The sequence below is a fragment of the Heterocephalus glaber genome, unplaced genomic scaffold (genome assembly GCF_053883595.1).
Source record: "Heterocephalus glaber isolate CG9 unplaced genomic scaffold, H.glaber_assembly_v1.0 deba00001497, whole genome shotgun sequence".
NCBI classification, from domain to species: Eukaryota; Metazoa; Chordata; class Mammalia; order Rodentia; family Bathyergidae; genus Heterocephalus; species Heterocephalus glaber.
This window is the reverse complement of record NW_028258320.1, coordinates 39,199,926-39,222,173: the sequence shown is the minus strand read 5'-3', so window position 1 is coordinate 39,222,173 and position 22,248 is coordinate 39,199,926.

The window sequence follows — 22,248 nt, the reverse complement described above, 5'->3', positions numbered from 1 at the left end:
CTTACAGAGAGTTCAATAGTTCACATTGGGATAAACAAGGTGTAACAAAAAGCTTGCAGAGAGTTCAGTACATCTTGGGTAAACAAGATGTTAACAGTCCAAGAACAATGAGGAACTGAGCAGATGTTTGTTCTCCCAGGATGTTTCTTGCCCTGGAGAATCACAGCACCACTGGATCACTGAAGTCTCAGCTGTGACCGGAGGCCAAACCGAAGTCATTCTGTAGCTGGGCTGTAGGCAAGAGAACCAGGCCAACCAAATAACTTTTCCCTAGAACTATGTAACATTGCTCCCAACAGGGGAAAAAATAAGAAATAAAAGAGCCAACAACAGCAAAACATCATGACAAGAATGAGTCAATATCTGTCAATTATAACCCTCAATGTTAATGGCCTCAATTCACCAATCAAAAGAAATAGACTGACAGAATAGATTAAAAAGGAAAATCCAACAATATGCTGTATACAAGAAACACACCTAACTCAAAAAGAAACTCATAGACTAAAAGTAAAAGGATGGAAAACAGTTCTCCACACCACAGGAACCCAGAAGAAAACAGGGGTAGCAATCTTATTTCCAGACAAAGTAGATTTCAAACCAAAACTAATTAAGAGAGACAAAGATGGTCACTACATCCCTGTGAAGGGAACAATCCAAGAGGAAGAGATGACAATCATAAATATATATGCACCAAATATGAATGCCCCCAACTATACAAAACAAATATTAATAGACATGAAAAACCAAAGAAACACTAACACAATTGTAGTGGGGGACCTCAATACCTCACTATCACAAATAGATAGATCATCTAGACAAAAAATTAATAATGAAATTCTAGAAGTGAACCAAGCTATTGAACAAATGGACTTAGTAGATGTTTATAGAGTGTTCCACCCCACAAAATCAGAATATACATTCTTTTTGGCTGCACATGGGTCATTCTCCAGAATAGACCACATGCTAGCTTATAAGACATGTTTAATAAATGTAAAAGAATTTAAGTTACCCCTATATATTATCAGACCATAGTGCAATAAAATTGGAGATCAATAACATAAGAAACTGCAAAACCCCACAAACACATGGAAACTGAATAACACCCTCTTGAACAACCAATGGGTCACAGAAGTAATTAAAGAAGAAATTAAACAGTTTCTACAAGTAAATGAAAATGCCAGTACAACATACAGGAATCTATGAGACACAATGAAAGCAGTTCTGTGCGGGAAATTCATAGTGAATGTCCATATTAGGAAAAAAGAGAAAACTCAGATAAATAACCTATTGCAGAACGTCAAGCTCCTAGAAAAAGAAAAGCATAATGAATCCAACGCTCATACAAGAGATGAAATTATAAAGATCAGGGCAGAAATCAATGCAATGGAGACTAAGAGAATGATACAAAAAATTAATGAATCAAAGAGTTGGTTTTTTGAAAGAATAAAAAAAATCAATAAACCTTTAGCCAACCTTATCAAAAAAAGGAAAGAAAAGGCACAAATACATGCGATTAAGAATGAAAAAGGTGAAGTCATAACAGATCCAACAGAAATCTAGAGGATCATCACTACCTACTTCAAGAACCTCTACTCCAATAAAATGGAAAACACAGAAGAAATGGGCAGCTTCCTAGATACATACAAATTGCCAAAGTTAAATGAAGAAGATATAGAAATTCTAAACACTCCAATTACAATGAGTGAAATTGAAAATGTAATAAAATATTTACCAACAAAGAAAAGCCCAGGTCTGGATGGATTCACTGCTGAATTTTACAAGACATTTAAAGAAGAACTAATGCCATTGCTCTTTAAACTCATCAAGGACATTGAAAGGGAAGCAAGGCTTCCAAATTCATTCCTGGAAGCAAGTGTTTCTTTGATTTCAAAACCAGGAAAAGACCCAACCCAAAAAGAGAACTACAGGCCAATCTCCCTAATGAACAGAGATGCAAAAATCCTCAACAAGATACTGGCAAACAGAATACAGAGGGTAATCAAGAAGATAATACACCCTGACCAAGTCGGATTGATCCCAGGGATGCAAGGATATTTCAACATTCATAAATCAATAAATGTAATACACCATATTGACAGAGTCAAGGCCAAAAACCATATGATCATCTCAATACATGCAGAAAAAGCATTCGACAAAATCCAGCACCCATTCATGATAAAAACCCTACAGAAAATTGACATAGAAGGTCTTTATCTTAACGTGATTAAGGCTATCTATGAAAAACCAACAGCCAACATCATACTAAATGGTCAAAAACTGAAAACTTGCATGCTAAAATCAGGAATAAGACAAGGATGCCCACTATCACCACTCCTGTTCAATATAGTTCTGGAAACATTAGGCACAGCAATTAGAAAAGAGAAAGAAATAAAAGGAATAAAGATAGGAAAAGAAGAAGTTATACTGTCATTATTTGCTGACAATATGATACTTTACATAGGAGACCCAAAAAACTCTGCCAGAAAACTTCTAGACTTAATTGACAGATTCAGTACAGTAGCTGGATACAAGGTCAACACTCAAAAAACAATAGCCTTCTTGTACACAAATAACAGACTCACTGAGAGAGAAATTAGGGAAACAATTCCTTTTACAATAGCATCCAAGAAAATGAAATATCTAGGAATCAATCTAACAAAGGAAGCAAAAGACCTCTACTCTGAAAACTACAGAACTCTGAAAAAAGAGATTGAAGAGGATACAAGAAATTGGAAAGAAACCCCTTGCTCCTGGGTAGGAAGAACCAATATAGTGAAAATGGCCATACTTCCAAAACTACTATATAAATTCAATGCAATGCCAATTGAAATTCCAACAATATACTTCACAGAACTAGAGAAAACAATCCAATAATTCATTTGGAACCATAAAAAACCTAGAATAGCTAAAGCAATTCTAAGCAACAGAGACATGGCTGGGGGCATCACAATCCCCAACTTGAAACTATACGACAAAGCTACTGTGATAAAATCAGCATGGTATTGGCAAAGGAACAAACCTGAGGATCAGTGGAATAGATTAGAAGATGCAGAAACAACTCCAGACATGCTCAGCCACCTCATCTTTGACAAAGGAGCCAACCACCCTCAATGCAGGAAAGATAGCCTATTTAATAAATGATGTTGGAAAAACTGGATTTCAACCTACCAAAGATTAAAACTAGACCCACACCTATCACCATGCACTAAACTAAGATTGAGGTGGATTAAAGATATAAATATTAAGACAGAAACACTAAACTTGCTGGAAGATAAGTTAGGTACAACTCTTGAAGACATTGGCATAGGAAAAGACTTCATGAACAAAACCTCAGCAGCATGGGAACTAGCAGAAAGAATCAACAACTGGGATCTCATCTTATTAAAAAGCTTCTGCACTGCAAAAGAAAGCACCAACAGACCTAACAGACAACCTACAATATGGGGAAAAAAATTTAGCAGCTGTACCTCAGACAAAGGACTACTATCTAGAATATATAAAGAATTGAAAAAAATCAGACCCCCCCAAATTCAAAGACCCAATTCAAAAATGGGCATATGAAATGAACAGACATTTCTCCGACAAAGAAGTAAAAGCAGCAAATGAATACATGAAAAAATGTTCAACATCACTTGTCATTCGAGTGATACAGATGAAAACAACCCTGAGATTCCACCTCACCCCAGAAAGAATGGCTGCTATTAAGAAATCAACAAATAACAAATGCTGGCGGGGTTGTGGGGAGAAAGGAACCCTTCTCCATTGTTGGTGGGAGTGCAGACTGGTGGAATCACTGTGGAAGTCAGTATGGAGATACCTCAAAGAACTAGAACTAGAGGTCCCATTTGACCCAGCTATTCCTCTGTTGGGTATCTTCCCAAAAGAATTAAAAGAATCACACCACAGTGATATATGTGCACCCATGTTCATAGCGGCACAGGTTTTAATAGCTAAAGCTTGGAAGCAGCCCAAATGCCCATCAACTGGAAACTGGATAAAGAAAATGTGGTTTTTTTATAAAATGGAGTACTACTCAGCCATAAAGAATGAAAAACTAGAGTCATTTGTAGCTAAATGGATGCATGTCAAGGCCATCCTCTCAATTGAAATAAATAGGACACATGTGTATAAATACCGAATAGTTTCACTAGTGTGAGAAACTGATAGTGTAAAAAAGAGTTAAAATGATTAAAATGAATAATTGATAATTTGAAATAGGAAAAAAGGTCCAAAGATGAAGGAGTGAAGGGAGGGGAAGGGGAAAGGAAAAGAGGGAAAGGAAAAACTATGAGAAAAGAAAAAAAATGGAAATGAAATCTAGGTAACTAGAGAAGGGCGGAGGGGGTGAAGGGTGCACAGGTAATGGAAGAAAAAAAATAAGAATCAAGATATATCATGTACAGGTACAAACACCCAATGATAAATGTAAATGAATTGTATACCTAAAATGTACCAATAAAATCTACCAATAAAATTAATTTAAAAATAAAAAATAAAAAAAGAAATTTTGAAAACCATTGAATCTGAAATCCTTTGTCATAGATAAGAAGAGAGTAGCTAAGAGATCCAGAGCTGTGACTAAAACATAGGTTTTCTGATATTTTTCCAAAGATTTTCTTAACACATCAATCAGCTTTGAATTTGAGGTATTTTTTTTCATCACTTTAAAGTAGATTTGCCAGATAAAATAAACACCTGATATGCAATTAAATTTAATTTCAGATAAACAATGAAAAAATATTTAGTATAGATACAGTTCAACTACAGTTACACTGGTCCAGCTGTCCAAACATCTACGTCCACAAAAATTCTTAGAATTTGGAGCAGCATCTATGTTTTCAATGTATTGCTATCAAGAGACCATTCTTCATCTGTCAGTTGGAACCACGAAAATGTGGCTCATAAATCCTACTCTCAAGTGTGCTATCAAAAACTTAGTCAAGATCAAATTGCCATTACTACAACAATCCTGGCCACTCATTCGAGTAAAGTGATTTCCTTTTGAAAGTGGAAGGCATAACTGGTCTGTGTTGCCTTAAGTATAATTCCTTGCACAAGTGCACAATTTAGTGGATCATGTAGGTGTGCCCAATTGGAACTGATGAGAATACATGTCCATTTAAAGCATTTGTAACATCTGTGCTATTGATCTTTAGGGTCAATTGGACAAGCAAAGCAAAAATCATCAATTGCTTCCTTGTCTTAGGCAACAAACTATTTTTCTTTTGAGGTAACCTAGTATCTCTTTACTGTAATGATTTCCATTATAAAGTCTATTCATCAAGGGTAGTGCTAGACACAGAGATGCATAAATTAAGGTCCCCTTCTTGAAATGTCCACATTCATAAAAAGAGGCAAGGTAGTCTGCTGAATGCAGTAATGAGGTAAATACAAACCACTATGAGCTCAGGAAAGGCATGTGAGACAGAAATAAAGTGGGACCTGGAGAATGAGGTAGGTTTACAAGGACAAGACAGCATGGTCAAATAAATCTCATAGTATGCTCAGGGAACTATGAATAACTTGCTGATAGTCAGGTGTAAAGTTCAAGAGGAAGAAGAAAAGGTTAAATTAGAAACAAGTTGACCTGATAACATACAATAGGAAACCATAGAAAAGCTTTAGGCTGGAAAGCCACATGATCAGATCTGTTTTGGAGGGAAAAAAAAATTATCTGCAGAGAGCTTAAAAAGGGATGAGGATTTAGTACAGCTCAGAAGAGGAAAAGTTTACAATACCTAGTATCAAAGAGTAATGTATGGTGTATATTATAGAAGATGATAGTAGTCTCAATTGAGGTAATGAGAAAGGGAAAGAAGAGATGGGAAATATTTGAGGTCAAATAGCCAAGATGTAGTGGTTGGTTTTATACAAATGGCAAGAAAGAGGGAAAGGATGATGCCCAATTTTCTAGCAGGAGTGATGAGGAGGGTAAAAATTCTGCCAAATTAGACAAAATTTCCCATTACACCCACATAACATCCCATGTCAATTCTTTAAACATTCCAGATTGAAATACATGAATATTTGTGGTTTGCTTAGTATTAGTCTACTCTAGAGAGAAAACTCAGTGGGGAACAACCATTCATTCATACATTCATTCATTCATTCTTCAATCTCCAGCACTAACAGAATAAGTGAAGAGTAAACATACAATAAGTAATTATCAAAGTATAGAACGAAAAAAGAATCTACAAGAAGAAATGACATTTTAGTAAGTTCCTTTTTGGATATGGTGAGTTAGAGAAATAAACACAGATTCCAGGTGGAAATAATCAGTGGGCAGCTGGGAATGAGTTTGAAACTCAGGAAAGAGTTTATGTTTGGGTATAAATATTTGAGAACTGACCAACATGAATCAAAAGCATGAAAGTAACAAGAGTATTACAAGTATACTCTAGTGAAGTTCAGTATTTACTGGGATTTTATTTCTCCTGCTACTTAGTCAATTAGTTTTGTCTTTTTCAGGTATACTATCACTATTTCCTGGCATCTGATACAATCTCAAGGGACATATATGTCTACATTGTGCTCCAGTTTTGCCTTTACGAAATTTCCAAAGTGACATCATATGCCAATAATATCTTTCCCATTTGCCAACTTAGTTCTCTTCGCTTCTTCAAACAGCCCATCAACTCAGTGATATTCTTTTAATAAAATGCTCCTATTCAATCAAATCCTTGCTAAGTAGACCTAGGAGAGCAGTTACCAGAATATCATGACCATTAAAGAAACACCACTCTACTTAATCAAATGGGTGGACATCTTACTCTCACCCATTTTTTTTTTCAAATTAAGTATCTTTGTTTGTCATCTACCTCTAAGGTTAAATTAGGCCTTTCTTGGGCTTTGAGTAGGTAAGCCAGCGGTAGAGCAAAGTTTAATCTCCAGCACCCAAAAAAGTAAAGAATAAAAAATGAATTAGATCTTCTTTGGGAGGTTATATAACTTGTCCATATGGATCATTGACTGTTGCTATTTGTTTTACTATTTCTGTTCCATTGTCTGTGTGCACTTGTCTACAGCAATGATCTGTGTGCCTTGACCTGGTGCCTTCCCTGAAGAAAGCATAGGCTGTGTAGGGAAATGGGTCGTTTGGATTCCCTAGCACAATTCTGTTAAAGATATTCACCCTATAATCTGATGATATGTCAAATTATGCATTTTGGCTCAGAAAATGGTAGGAACAATTGGTAGATTACCTGGTATTTATAATTAGGTAATTAATACTGACTTTTTAATCATAACAACAACAACAACAAAATGCAACTTAAGTTCCAAAGTCTTAGTTCTGCCTAAAGCCTGTGATGGGGCTTGTTGAGCTGGAAAGGATAATGTATAGTCAACATTATAAACTTATTTATGGTCTATTTAGCAATATAGTAACTTTTCAGTGATGGATTCAAACTAAATTTATCTGCAAAGAATGGGAAGGCTGATCAACAGTGGCTTTCTTGAATCATAACAAGTTCAAAAGTAGGCAGTCCTGAACTAGCATAGTAGCTACTGAGTCATATTAAAGAGGGATCCGGGTTTCTGCCTGTCTTCTGCCACTGTTACATTTGTTTTGTCATCTCATGGACAATGATGTGCTCTAGCTCCACATTTCATGTCCCCAGGAAGATGGGGGCAATGAAAGGAAAGGGGACAAGGGAAAAAGAAATTTTTAGGGAAGCCTCCCCGGCAATTTCTACCTACATGTCACTGACCATTTTCCCTGTAAGGATACAGGGAGAAGGGGTCTATAGATTTTATAGCTTCTATCATAAAGCTTAGCAAAGAGATTGGAGAAGTGAAAATGAAAACTGTCAACCAAACACTTCAGACTTAAAAAAATTCTAAGCCACATTATTAGAATTGCATATTTCCTATGACTCTGTAAATGTTATGTTAAGCTAATTTATTTGTTCTGATGTTGATTTCTTTTTGCATATGTGTTTCCTAATGTATTAGGAACAATGTCACTCTTCATTTTTAGATCACCTATTTTATCAAAATGAACTAGAACATATTTCTAGATACTTGTTGAGGTAACTAGGTGAGCAAGATGTAATTTTAGCCACATACTAGTTTTTAAATTCATTCCTGTAATTTTCTTCAGTACTGACAAGAAATTTTTCAGTTGGCAAGCAATAGTACCAAAGATAATTTTACCTATCTTCCCATATTTTTGTCCTGCTTGATATATTACATAAATTAGAATTGATACAAATGTAAAGTCAGAGAATGGCCTTTTTGTGGAACCTTTTTCACCAAGAAGTGCTTTGTCTCCATCTGGTGGACAATTTTAACATTGCAATGTCAGCAGTAGTGCAGCCTTAGAATTTTAAGTAGTGCGACTGGTAAACAATCTAGTAGCCACATTTCTGTTGAGGCCAATTCAATCAGAAGGGTTGAAATAGGACCCAGAGTCACTTTTCATTGTTTTTCGAATTTTTAAAAAAGATTATTGAAAAGAAAATTTTGTATTATTATCTGTTTCCTTTTTGTAAGAATCTTTTTGGTCTTGTATTCTGAGTAACTACTTTGAAGATACTGACACACAGTCCATTAACCATTGTTATTCTCTTATTATTTTTCTATGACATTTTGTCTTGTTTATAAATTTTTTAAAGACTTGCAGCGAATTTATCATGTAATTAAAGCTATAAATTAGGGAGTTAGAACTCTGAATCAGTCATAAATACTAAGCAATCCTTCCTCCTATAAGATTATCATAAAGTTTAAGACTGATCTATTTTTCTACAAATGACTCAAGTTCATCTTTCTTTATGGAAGAGCAGTACTCTGTAAGTACTACATTTTCTTTACTACTCTGCTAGAAAGATAAATATGAATCGTGTGTAGGAAAATGGATACAACTTGAGATCGTAATGTTAAGTAAAGTAAATTTGACACACAGCTTAATTGTTGCATGATTTCTCTTGTATAAGAAACTCAGAATAGGGCCGGGGATTTAGCTCAGAGGTTCTGCCACCTGCCTTGCAAGCTCAAGGTCCCAAGTTCAATCTCCTGTACCAAAAAAAACCCAAAGAAAAACAACCCAGAGTAAAAACAAAGAGAAAAATAAAAGACGGATCACAGGAAGTGGGGAGATAGAGCTTTCTCAAAGGGGAAGGGGATTGAGAGATGGAGGGAGAGGGAGGGAGGGGAGGGAAAGGGGATCAAAAAGGACTGAAGATGTGCTGTGTACATGCACCAACTTCCCGCAAAGGATGTAAAAGTTATGTGCTACACGCACATACTAATACACTAAAATAAAATAATTTTAAATTAACTAAAAAGGAGTCTATATAGGCAAGTTATATAACTTCCCAAAAGCCCTTTTATACCTTCCAAAGTGAAAATCATCAAGAAATTGCTAGCAATTTGTCCAAGATTTATTTAATATTCACTTGTCAAATATACACTTGATAATCTTGAGGGAGAAAATATATCCAAGGCATATAAACAATTGTAGAAATTTTTATTATACATGTAGTATGAATGACCTATTTTATTACTTTTTATATAGCCTGGAGAACATTTAAAATAAAGATAGATTCAAACTGGTCCCTAGCTTCTCAAGTTTCTAAAATGAATTTTCATTGATAATTGCTCAGTCTTCATCATGACTCATGCAAAATATATATATACATATATATATATATATAATATATGGAGAGAGAGAGAGCACAAGTTTTGCTTTTGGCATTTTAGACTAGATGGCTCTCCTCTTGGCATTATTAGACTAGATATCTCTGAATTCTCTCAATGAGAATAACTTGAAAAGTTGTATGAAAAATATATCATTTAAATAGTGAAAAGACAAGTCAGAGTGATAAATATTTGTAACACATATAAATGACAAAGAGCTCATATCCAGAATATATAGAACTCCTAGTAATCAGTAAGAAAAAGATTGGCAATTCAATCTGAAAATGTGCAAGGACAGAAAAAAAGAAATATCCAAGTAGCCAGTTAATATGAAAAAGGCTCTCACTTTCATTAGTAAGCAAAGAAATGCAAATTATAACCATAATACATACACTTACAACACTTTTCAGAATAGCTAAAATTAAAAAGACAAACAGGGGCCAGAGATGTAGCTTATTGGCACAGCACCTGCCTGGCAAGTGCAAGATCCTGAGGTCAATCCCTGGTACAAAAAAAAACACAACAACCTAACAAAGGCTAGGGGTGTTGGCATGTGCCAATAATTCCAGCAATTTTGGAGGCTGGGACAAGACAATCACAAGTCAGAGCCCAACCTGGGTGAGTCAGTAAGACCCAGTTTCAAAAAAAACACGAAAAAAGAAGTTTATAGTTCAGTACAAAGTCGCTGGGTTTAATCCACAGTGCTACAGAAAAGAGGAGGAGGACGGACAGGGGGAGGTGGGAGGAGTGGAACAAGGGAGAGGGGGAGTGGATTGAGGAGGAGGGGAAGAAGAAAAGATTAACAATACCAGTTATAGTGAGCAACAGTAACTCTCATACCTCGCTGGTGAAAATGTAATTTTGGTACAGTTTTGGAAACTGTTTGGTGGTATTTTCTTGAAGTTGAATATACATACATTTATATGCTAAGACCTAGCAATTTTCATTCCTAGGTATACCCATAGATATGCAAGGAATGTTTATATAGTAGCATTATTTCTAAATAGTAAAAAACTAGAAATCAAAATGTTCATTAGTAGATTGAAGATTATTTATTGTAAATTTTTTAAATGACCATCTAAGAACAAGAATTTCAAAATAAATGACATATGGACTGTTCTGCCAGTTAATTATCAACTTGACTGGATTAAGAGATTCCTGGAGAGGTGATTAGATTGTGGTGGCAATTTGCTCATCAAGGGATTGATGCACTGATGGTCACTGTTGAATGTGCTGTTAGGAGGTGGGGTTCAGTTGGAGGAGGCGGGTCACTGGGGGTGTGCCTATAAAGGGCATGTTTTCCATTGGTACCCTTCCCCTGTGTTCTGCTTCCCAGCCACTATGAAGTGAATAGCTTTGCTCCACGATCTCCTCCTTCATGATATTTCTACCTTGGAGCTAAATAACCATAGAGTGAAACTTGTGAAATCTTTTTTTTTCTTTTTTTAAAACAAGATCTATTCTATAATTCAGGGTGGCCTTGAACTCACCATGTAGCCCAGACTGGCCTCAAACTCATGGCAGTCCTCCTGCCCCAGCATAAAACTTCACCTTTTTCAAGTGGCAACTGTCAGGTATTTTATACCAATGATGAGAAACCTGAGTAATACAGATGAGGAAGCTTTCATTCTCAATAATAATAATTCACTTGTTCCTGTTATTGATAGCTCTGAACATTATATATTCTTTCTCATTGAGTCAAAAAGTATATATGGCCGGGGATGTAGTTCAGTGGTTCCACTGCCTGCCTTGCAAGCACAAGGTCCCGAGTTCAATCACCCATACCAAAAAAAAAAAAAAAAAATTATATATGCTTGTCAGTGGAAAAAGAGAAGACACACATCAGGTACTGCCAAGTTTTTCCATTTTCATTTGGATGTGAACTTTTAATATAAAGGATGTAAAGCATTAATGCAAGTCAAGATAGTTTAGTGAAAAGGCTCAGGAAGTCAATTTTATAACAATTATAAATAAAGCTGTTAAATTTTTCTGGACAGTGTCAATATTTGGATTTTCAAAAATACAATAAATTCCTTACCAATTGGAACTAAGTGGTGTTAGTAGCATTTTTAACATAGACTTTGTCCTTTCACTATACTTTTTTGAGTTGTCCTACATGGAAGAACATATTTTTAATGTCCATTTTCTGTGCTATACCTTTTAATTTACCATTAAAATACATTTTTTGAAATATGCCTAAAAACATGTGTATTTGGTTTATCATAATGTCATGTCATGTACACACAGCATCAACTAGCAGGAAGGTAAAAATATCTGAACTATAAATATCTGAATTGCTGTTTCTTCTCAAAACATGATATTGCTTGCCCCATGTATTTGGCACCAAAAGGAAGAATAAAGACTCAAAATTTTTACCAAGGACAATTATGCACTTTAAAATGTTTTTTTATCTACTTCCCTCACTCCTGAGTGTCAGCTGCACTAAAAGTCACTTGCTTCTAAAGAGCAGAAAAAGAAAAATTTAAGGCTTAGCTCACTGAAGAGAGATGTCCTGGGTCTCCGAGAGCCCTGCAACATCCAGCCCATGCCAAGCACACCGACAGGGACCAGCCAGAAAGTGAGGACCCCTCACCACTGGCCACACCCATGGCGGCAATCCCCGTAGCTGCACGGGTACCTGCAGGACACCCTCCCACCCCTTAACCCTCGCCTCTGGCCTCCTGGCTATATCGCTACCTGGTTTCACACTACAAAGACACAGGGGACACCAGACCACCATACTGGGTAAGTTGGAGGGATCATCACCACCCATCAGAACCTGGACTATTTTCAGGGAAAGGACAGCTGGAACCTGCAGTACAACCTTGCAGAGTTCAACCCTATAGGAGGACAGGGAGCTCAACTTGGGACTTGCTGCCAGAAATCTGCCTGAATCCCACGGGTCTGTGACTGGCTTGCTGAGACTCACTGACTTATGTCTGTACACTGCTGCCCACTTTGTCTATTGTGACAGAAGAGACATACCTTGAAGGAGGCACTTCATTGTCATTTTTACTTTTTATTTCCAAAATTATTATTATTGGGGGATTTTGGCTCTTATTTTTAATTTTTTTCCTACTCTTTTCAAATTTTTATTTTTATCTTCTTTTTTTCTTTCTTTTCTCTTTCCTTTCTCTCACACTCACTCTCTTGCTGTCCCACATTGTCCTTCATCTCCATTTTGTTCCAGTTCTGGCCCTAATTTGAATTTCTTCTTTATTTTTCTTTTCTTCTCTTTTTCCTTCTCTTGCCTGTGTCCTCTGGCCCCACTGCTAACCTTCCCCTATCCTTCTACTTATCTATCCCTCCCTCTCCAACTCCTTCTAACTCCCCATCCTGAAGGGTAAAGCTGCTATATTGAAGAGTTTATTCACTATAAACATATGTTGAGTTGGTCCTTGATTTTGATTTAATTCACACAGTTAAAGGTGATAGATTAACAATTTTCACAAATTGTAATTTTCTAAGATGTACATGATGTTATGGTGCTGCTGATTGTATCACTTGGGCTAAGGTGTTGTGATTGATCTAGTCAGTGGTCCTTCCTAGTATGATGAAAATGAGATAGCCCCAGAGTCATTAGAGACTCAAAACCTAAAGTCCAGCTATATCTGGAATACACCTCTGAGAGCCAATCATTCCATAAGGGTGCTAATTACAAGCAACAAAGATACTTAAAATAAGCAATTTTGAAGTATCAACCCAGGAATTAAACCAAGGACAGTACTAAAAACAAAAATGAGAAGACATTTAAGCAAGGCACAAACTCAGACTTCCACCCCACCAAGGGTAAATTCTGAGGGAGACGAGGTAGAAAACTCTGATAATCAACCACCTGGACACCTTGAACTGATAGTACAGGAAGAAACAAAAGAGATGAATGAGGCACTAGAAAAATTTAAAGCAGAAATAATCTCCCAGATAACTACAGAGATGGTGAGTAGAGTGAAAGACATAATTAGAGGCTCTAGAACAGAAATAGATAAAAAAAAATAGATGAGCTCAGAAATGCTAGAAGCCATGAATGCCCAGAATAAGAAAGAAATGGAAACCATGATCACCTAACATAAGAAAGAAATGGAATCCATGAAACAGACTCAAACAGATATTCAGGAGATTAAAAACCCCATTGAAAGTATGCACAGTAAATTAAGGGAATCTGAAGATAGAATATCAGATATAGAAGACAGGATAGTGGCTAAGGAGCATGAAAACAGAGATTTCTTAAAAATAGTAAGGGACCATAAGAAATCAATCCAGTAGCTGCTAGATGATGCAAAGAAGAATAACATAAGACTGACAGGAGTCCACAAAAAAACAGGACAAAGTACAATTGACATTAAAAAAAAAAACTATTCACAGGGCCAGGGATTCAGCTCAGTGGTTCGGTTGCTTGCCTTGCAAGCACAAGGACCCGAGTTCGATCCCCAGTACCAAAAAAAAAAAAAAACTATTCACAGAAGTAACAATTGAAAACTTCCCAGACAGTTAGAGAATTGGACATACAGATAAATGAGGCATATAGAACTCAACTAGTCAAGATAAAAAAAAAAATCTACACCTAGACATATAATAGTCAAGATCCCAGAAACCCAACAGAAGAACAAACTACTACAAGCAAGTAGAAAAAAGAAACAAATCACCTACAAAGGAAAGCCCATCAGAATCACAGCAGACTTCTCAACACAAAACCTCAAGTCAAGGAGAGCTGGGAGTGAAGTATTTCAACCCCTAAAAGAAAGTAACTTCCAACCTAGACTATTGTATCCTGCAAAATTATCTTTCAAAATTGATGGGGAAATTAGATACTTCCATGACGAAGAACACCTAAGAAATTTCATAAACACCAACCCATCCCTCCAAGCAATTCTAAACAATATCTAAGAAAAAAACAATGAAGGTCAAAACTCCATGAGGCCCAACAGAGGGAAGCCACCAGGCAAGGTAAGAAATTACAGGGAATGGGGGAAAAATAAGAAATAAAAGAGCCAACAACAGCAAAACATCATGACAAGAATGAGTCAATATCTATCAATTATAACCCTCAATGTTAATGGCCTCAATTCACCAATCAAAAGAAATAGACTGGCAGAATGGATTAAGAAGCAAAATCCAACAATATGCTGTATACAAGAAACACACCTAACTCAAAAAAAAATTCATAGACTGAAAGCAAAAGGATGGAAAACAGTTCTCCACACCACAGGAACCCAGAAGAAAGCAGGGGTAGCAATCTTATTTGCAGACAAAGTAGATTTCAAACCAGAACTAATTAAGAGAGAAAAGATGGTCACTATATCCTTGTGAAGGGAAAAATCCAGGAGGAAGAGATGACAATCTTAAATATATATGCACCAAATATGAATGCCCCCAACTACACAAAACAAATATTAACAAACATGAAAAAACCAAATAAGCACTAATACAATTGTAGTGGGGGACCTCAATACTCCACTTTCACAAATAGACATATGATCTAGACAAAAAATTAACAATGAAATTCTAGAAGTGAACCAAGCTATTGAACAAATGGACTTAATAGATATTTACAGAGTGTTCCGCCCCACAAAATCAGAATACACATTCTTTTCAGCTACACACAGGTCATTCTCCAAAATAGAGCATTGCTAGCTCATAGGACATGTCTAAGTAAATGTAAAAGAATAGAAGTTATCCCCTGTATAATATCAGACCATAGTGCAATAAAATTGGAGACCAATAACATAAGAAACCGCAAAACCCCCACAAACACATGGAAACTGAATAACACCCTCCTTAACAATCAATGGGTCACAGATGAAATTAAAGAAGAAATTAGACAGTTTCTACAAGTAAATGATAATGCCAGTACAACATACAGTAATTTATGGGACACAATGAAAGCAGCTCTAAGAGGAAAATTCATAGCAGTGAATGCCCATATTAGGAAAACAGAGAGAACAAAAATAAATAACCTAATGCAGAACCTCAACTCCTAGAAAAACAAGAGTTCATACAAACCCAAAAGCTCATACAAACCCAAAGCTCATACAAGAGAGGAAATTGTAAAGACCAGAGCAGAAATCAATGCAATGGAGACTAAGAGAATGATACAAAAAAATCAATGAATTGAAGAGTTGGTTTTTTGAAAGAATGAAAAAAATTGATGAACCTTTAGCCAACCTTATCAAAAAAAGGAAAGGCTCAAATCCATGCAATTAAGAATGAAAAAGGTGAAGTCACAATAGACCCAGGAGAAATCCAGAGGTTCATCAATACCTACTTCAAGAACCTGTGCTCTAATAAAATGGAAAACACAGAAGAAAAGGACAGATTCCTACACATATACGAATTGCCAATGTTAAATGAAGGAAATATGGAAATTCTAAACACCCCAATTACAGTGAGTGAAATTGAAAATGTAATAAAAATTTTTCCAACAAAGAGAAGGCCAGGTCCTGATGGCTTCACTGCTTAATTCTATAAGACATTTAAAGAAGAACTATTGCCATTACTCTTTAAACTCATCAAGGAAATTGAAAGGGAAGCAAGGCTTCCAAATTTATTCCTGGAAGCAAGTGTTACTTTGATTCCAAAACCAGGGAAAGACCCAACCCAAAAAGAGAACTACAGGCCAATCTCCCTAATGAACATAGATGCAAAAATCCTCAACAAGATACTGGCAAACAGAATACAGAGGGTCATCAAGAAGATCATGCACCCTGACCAAGTCAAATTTATCCCAGGGATGCAAGGATGGTTCAACATATGTAAATCAATAAATGTAATACAATATATTAACAGAGTCAAGGACAAAAACCATACGATCATCTCAGTAGATGCAGAAAAGGCATTCAACAAAATCCAACACCCATTTATGATAGAAACCCTACAGAAATTTGGAATAGAAGGTCTTTATCTCAACCTGATAAAGGCTATCTAAGAAAAACCAATAGCCAACATCATACTAAATGGTCAAAAAGTGAAAACTTTCATGCTAAAATCAGGAACAAGACAAGCATGCCCACTATCACTACTCCTGTTCAATGTAGTTCTGGAAACATTAGCCACAGCAATTAGAAAAGAGAAAGAAATAAAAGGAATAAAGATAGGAAAGGAAGAAATTAAACTGTCACTATTTGCTGATGATATGACATTTTACATAGAAGACCCAAAAAAACACCTCCAGAAGACTTCTAGACTTAATTGCCAGATTCAGTAAAGTAGCTGGATATAAGTTCAACACTCAGAAAACAAAACCTTCTTATACTCAAATAAAAGACTCGCTGAGAGAGAAATTAGGGAAACAATTCCTTTTACAATAGCATCCAAAAAAATGAAATATCTAGGAATCAGTCTAACAAAGGAAGCAAAAGACCTCTACACTGAAAACTACAGCACTCTGAAAAAGGAGATCGAGGAGGATATAGGAAAATGGAAAGACATCCCTTGTTCCTGGGTAGAAAGAACTAATATAGTGAAAATGGCCATACTTCCAAAACTACTATATAGATTTAATGGAATGTCAATTGAAATTCCAACAATATACTTCACAGAACTAGAGAAAACAATCCAAAAATTCATTGGGAACCACAAGAGACCTAGAATAGCAAAAGCAATTCTAGGCAACAGAGACTTGACAGTGAGTATCACAAACCCCAACTAGAAACTATACTACAAAGCTATTGTGATAAAAACAGCATGGTACTGGCAAAGAAACAAAATGAAGGATCAGTGGAATAAATTAGAAGATGCAGAAATAACTCCAGACATACTCAGCCACCTCATCTTTGACAAAGGAGCCAACCACTCTCACGGCAGTAAAGATAGCCTCTTTAATAAATGGTGTTGGAAAAACTGGATTTCAACCTGCCAAAGATTAAAACTAGACCCATATCTATCACCTTGCACTAAACTAAGATTGAAGTGGATTAAAGATCTAAATATTAAAACAGAAACATTAAACTTTCTGGAAGATAAGTTAGGTAGAACTCTTGAAGACATTGGCATAGGAAAAGACTTTATGAATAAAACCTCAGTAGCATGGGAACTAGCACCAAGAATCAACAACTGGGATCTCATCTTATTAAAAAGCTTCTGCACTGCAAGAGAAACCAACAACAGAGCTAAGAGACAATCCACAATGTGGGAAAACATTTTTAGCAGCTGTACCACAGACAAAAGTCTACTATCTAGAATACATAAAGAACTGAAAAAAATCAGATCCCCCAAATTCAAAGACCCAATTCAAACATGGGCATCTGAAATGAACAGACATTTCTCAGACAAAGAAGTAAAAGCAGCAAATGAATATATCAAAAAATGTTCAACATCACTGGTCATTCGAGAGATGTAGATGAAAACAACACTGAGAGTCCACCTCACCCCAGAAAGAATTGCTGCTATCAAGAAATCAACAAATAACAAATGCTGGCAGGGTGTGGGGAGAAAGGAACCCTTCTCCATTGTTGGTGGGAGTGCGGACTACTGCATCCACGGTGGAAATCAGTGTGAAGATACCTCAAAGAACTAAGGCTAGAGGTCCCATTTGACCCAGATATTCCCCTGCTGGGTAACTTCCCAAAAGAATCAAAAGAATTATACCACAGTGATATATATGCACCCATATTTATAGTGGCACAGTTTGTAATAGCTAAAGCTTGGAAATAGCCCAAGTGCCCATCAACTGGAAACTGGATAAAGATGTGGTTTTTTTATAAAATGAAGTACTACTGAGCCATAAAAAATGATGAATTAGAGACATTTATAGCTAAATGGATGCATATTGAGGCCATACTCTTAAGTGAAATAAATAGGACACACATGTGTAAATACCAAATAGTTTCACTAGTGTGAGAAACTGAAAGTGTAAATAAAGGTTAAAATGATTAAAATGAATAATTGATAATGTGCTATAGGAAGAAAAGGTCCAAATGGGTAAGGATGGTGGGAGGGGAAGTGGAAAGGAAAGAAGGGAAAGGAAAATTATGAGAGAAGAAAAAAAATGTAAATATGTAAATAGAGAAAATGTATGTAAAAAAATACGTAAATAGAGAAGGGTGGAGGGGGTGAAGGGTGCACAGGTAATGGGGAGAAAATAAGAACCAAGATACATCATGTACAGGTACAAGCACCCAATGATAAATGTAAACGTATTGTATACCTAGAATGTACCAATAAAAGAATTTAAGAAAAAAAAGAAAAATTTAATTTACACTGAAGAAGTACTGCAAGCACTACCTTGTCCAGATGACCATTGTCCATGATAAGTTAATAACATGTATTCTCATTAAGCTATGTGAAGAGCACTTTACTGCTATCATATTCTTCCTAAACTAGAATAATCCTGGCCAAACCCAGAGGAAAACATTGCCAAAACCCAAATTGAGAGATATTGTAGAAAATAACTTGCCATCACCAAAAAAATTAATTATCAAGGCTATGAAGAACTAAGAAATCTAAAAAACTGTCATGTACAACAGAAGACTAAAGGAAAAGGATGACTAAACTAACCTAAATCTTTTGAAGTTTATTTTTAAAATGTTCCAACAAAAAGGAGATCACCAATGTTTTTTGAAAATATGATTTCTTGTTATAATATAGAATAAATGCACTTAAATCTATAGCAAGAAAAAAATTTGCCCTGAGTGTTATAATTTCCTCCCTTGTATGAGCTTTGGGTTTGTCCTGCTCTTCTTTTTCTAGAAGCTTGAGCTTCAGCATCAGGTTGTGTAATTGAGCTTGCTGTGTTTTCCTAATACGAGTATTCACTGCTATGAATTTCCCTTGTAAGACTGCTTTCATTGTGTTCCATAGATTCTGATATGTTGTACTGGCATTGTCATTTAATTGTAGAAATTGTCTGATTTCTTCTTTAATTTCCTCTATGACCCATTGGTTGTTGAGAAGTGTGTTGTTCAATTTCCATGTGTATATGAAATTATTGTGGTTTCTTTTGCTATTGATCTCCAATTTCATCACACTATGGTCTGATAATATGCAGGGGATAACTTCAATTCCTTTGCATTTACTTAAACATGTTCTATGAGCAAGTATTTGGTCTATTTTGGAGAACAATCCACGTGCAGCTGAAAAGAATGTATATTCTGGTTTTGTGGGGTGGAACACTCTGTAAACATTTGTTAAGTCCATTTGTTCCAGAGTTTGATTGAGTTCTAATATTTTGTTGTTTATTTTTTGTCTAGTTTATCTATTTGTGTCAGTGGGGCATTGATATTCTCCACTGCTATTGTATTAGTGCTTCTTTGATTTTTCAAATTCATTCATTAGTTTTTTTTTTAATATAGTTGGGTGCACTATTATTTGGTGCATATATATTTATGATTGTTATCTCTTCCTCTTGGATTGTTCCCTTTACAAGGATATAGTGTCCTTCTTTGTCTCCCTTAATTAGTATTGGTTTGAAACCCGTTTGAACTGAAAAGAGGGTAGCTACTCCCACTTTTTTTTTCAGGTTCTTGTCACATGGAGTATTGTTTTTTCACCCTTTAACTTTCAATCTATGAGTTTCTTTTTGAATTAAGTGTGTTTCTTGTATGTAGCATATTGTTGGATCTTGCTTCTTGACCCATTCTGCCAGTCTACCTCTTTTGATTGGTGAATTGAGACCATTAACATTGATGGTTATATCTGATATGTATTGCCTTATCCTTGTCATGACTTTTTCTTGTTGTTGGATTCTCCCACTTTACATTTAATTTGTTGTCATGCCTGATGGATTCATTCTGCTGAGCTTTCTGGGGTTGTGATCCTCATTGTCTTTTCCCAGGGTATTATTTTAAAATTTATGGAGTGCTGATTTGGTATTCATGAAGTTACTCAGGTGCTCTTTGTCATGAAATATCTTATTTCTCCATCAATTTTGAATGATAGTTTTGCAGGTTGCATCAATCTAGGTTGGAGGTTGTTTCATGTTAGGGCTTGAAAAACTTCACTCCAGTCTCTTCTTGCCTTGAGGGCTTGTATGGAGAAGACTGCTGTGATTCTGATGGGCTTTCCTTTGTATGTGATTTGTTTCTTTTCTCTAACTGCTTATAGAATTTTGTTCTTCTGTTGGGTTTCTGGACTCTTAACTATTATATGCCTAGGTGTATTTCTTTTTATCATGGCTAGTTGGAGTTATATATGCCTCACTTATCTGTATGTCAAGTTCTTTTCCCCTGCTTGGAAGGCTTTCTGTCATTACTTCTGTGAACAGTTTTTTATGTCATTTACACTCTCCTGTTTCTTCATTGACTCTGATCAGTTTATATTATTCTTCTTTGCATTGTCTAGTCGCTGCTGGATTGATTTCTCATGGTCTGTAGATATTTTTAAGAAATCTTTCTTTTCCTGGTCACTAATTTCAATCCTGTTTTCTATATCTGACATTCTGTCCTCATATTGGCTCATTCTGCTGTGTAAACTTTCAGCGGATTTTTTAATCTCCTGGATATCTGTTTGCATCTGTTTTATGGATTCCATTTGTTTCCTATTATGGTATTCCATCATGTTCCTCAGCTCCTGTATTTTTTTATCTGTGTGTGCTGTAGAGTTATTAATCATGTCTTGGACTATGCACACAATCTGTTGTGATCTGAGAAATTATTTGATTTCATTTTTTTCAGATCCTCTTTTGTTGCCCATTCAGGGAGTCCAGGTGGTTGAGTATCAGATTGTTCCATCTCGTTGTCCCTTGGGGTTCCCTTAGATGATCTGGAAGTCTGGTTTTGAGACTTGTTTATGCATCTTATTTCAACTGATGCAGTCTGCTGCACCTTTGTTGTGGTGACTTTTTGCTCACTCAGTGGGCTTCTTCTCAGCAAGCCTCAGAGAGGCCTTCTCTCTGCTACTTACTACTTCACCAATTCCTGAGTTCAGAATGGTGGCTTTCTGGATCCCTGCACCACCCTGTTGTCCACATGGCATTCTGGCTGGGGTCTGCACACACTTAAGATGCTATCTTGGCTTGCCTCTTACTGAGGCCTGCTCACCTGTGTAGCTGTTGTCTCAGATGGCCTTTGGCTGGGAGCTATGCACCCAAGTCCCTGGTATCTGAGCAGCCTTCTGGCTGGGAACTGGGAGCAGTTACCAAAGGTATCTGGGCAGGCCTCTGGCTTTTGCCTGTGCTCCTGTTCAGCTGTTTTCCAAGTGGGCATTTGGCTGGGGCCTGGGTCCAAGCTTCTGGTATCTGGGTGGGCCTCTGGCTGAGACCTGTGCACCCATTCCTTTCTGGTCCACTTGAGCTTTTTGCTGGATCTGCACACACTTACCAATGATATCTGGGTTGGCCTCTCTCTGTGTGCACTTGTGCAGCTGTTTTCCAGGCAGTCCTTTGGCTGGGGTCTGGGCTCAAACCGCTGGTGTCTGGGCAGGGCCCTGGCTGGGGTCTGGGTACCCATGCTGCTCTGGTCCACATGGGCTTCTCACTGGGATCTCTTTATATTCTTCTATAGTTATGAGCCACATAATGATGTTTTAATGATAGAACATATACAGTGGTAGTACCATAAGATTATAACAAAGTTGAAAAATTCCTATTGCCTTGTAGTGTTTTAGCTATTTCATTTAGTACAATGCATTACTCAATACTTTTGTGGTGAAGTTAGTGTAAACAAACTTCTGTGTTTCTGC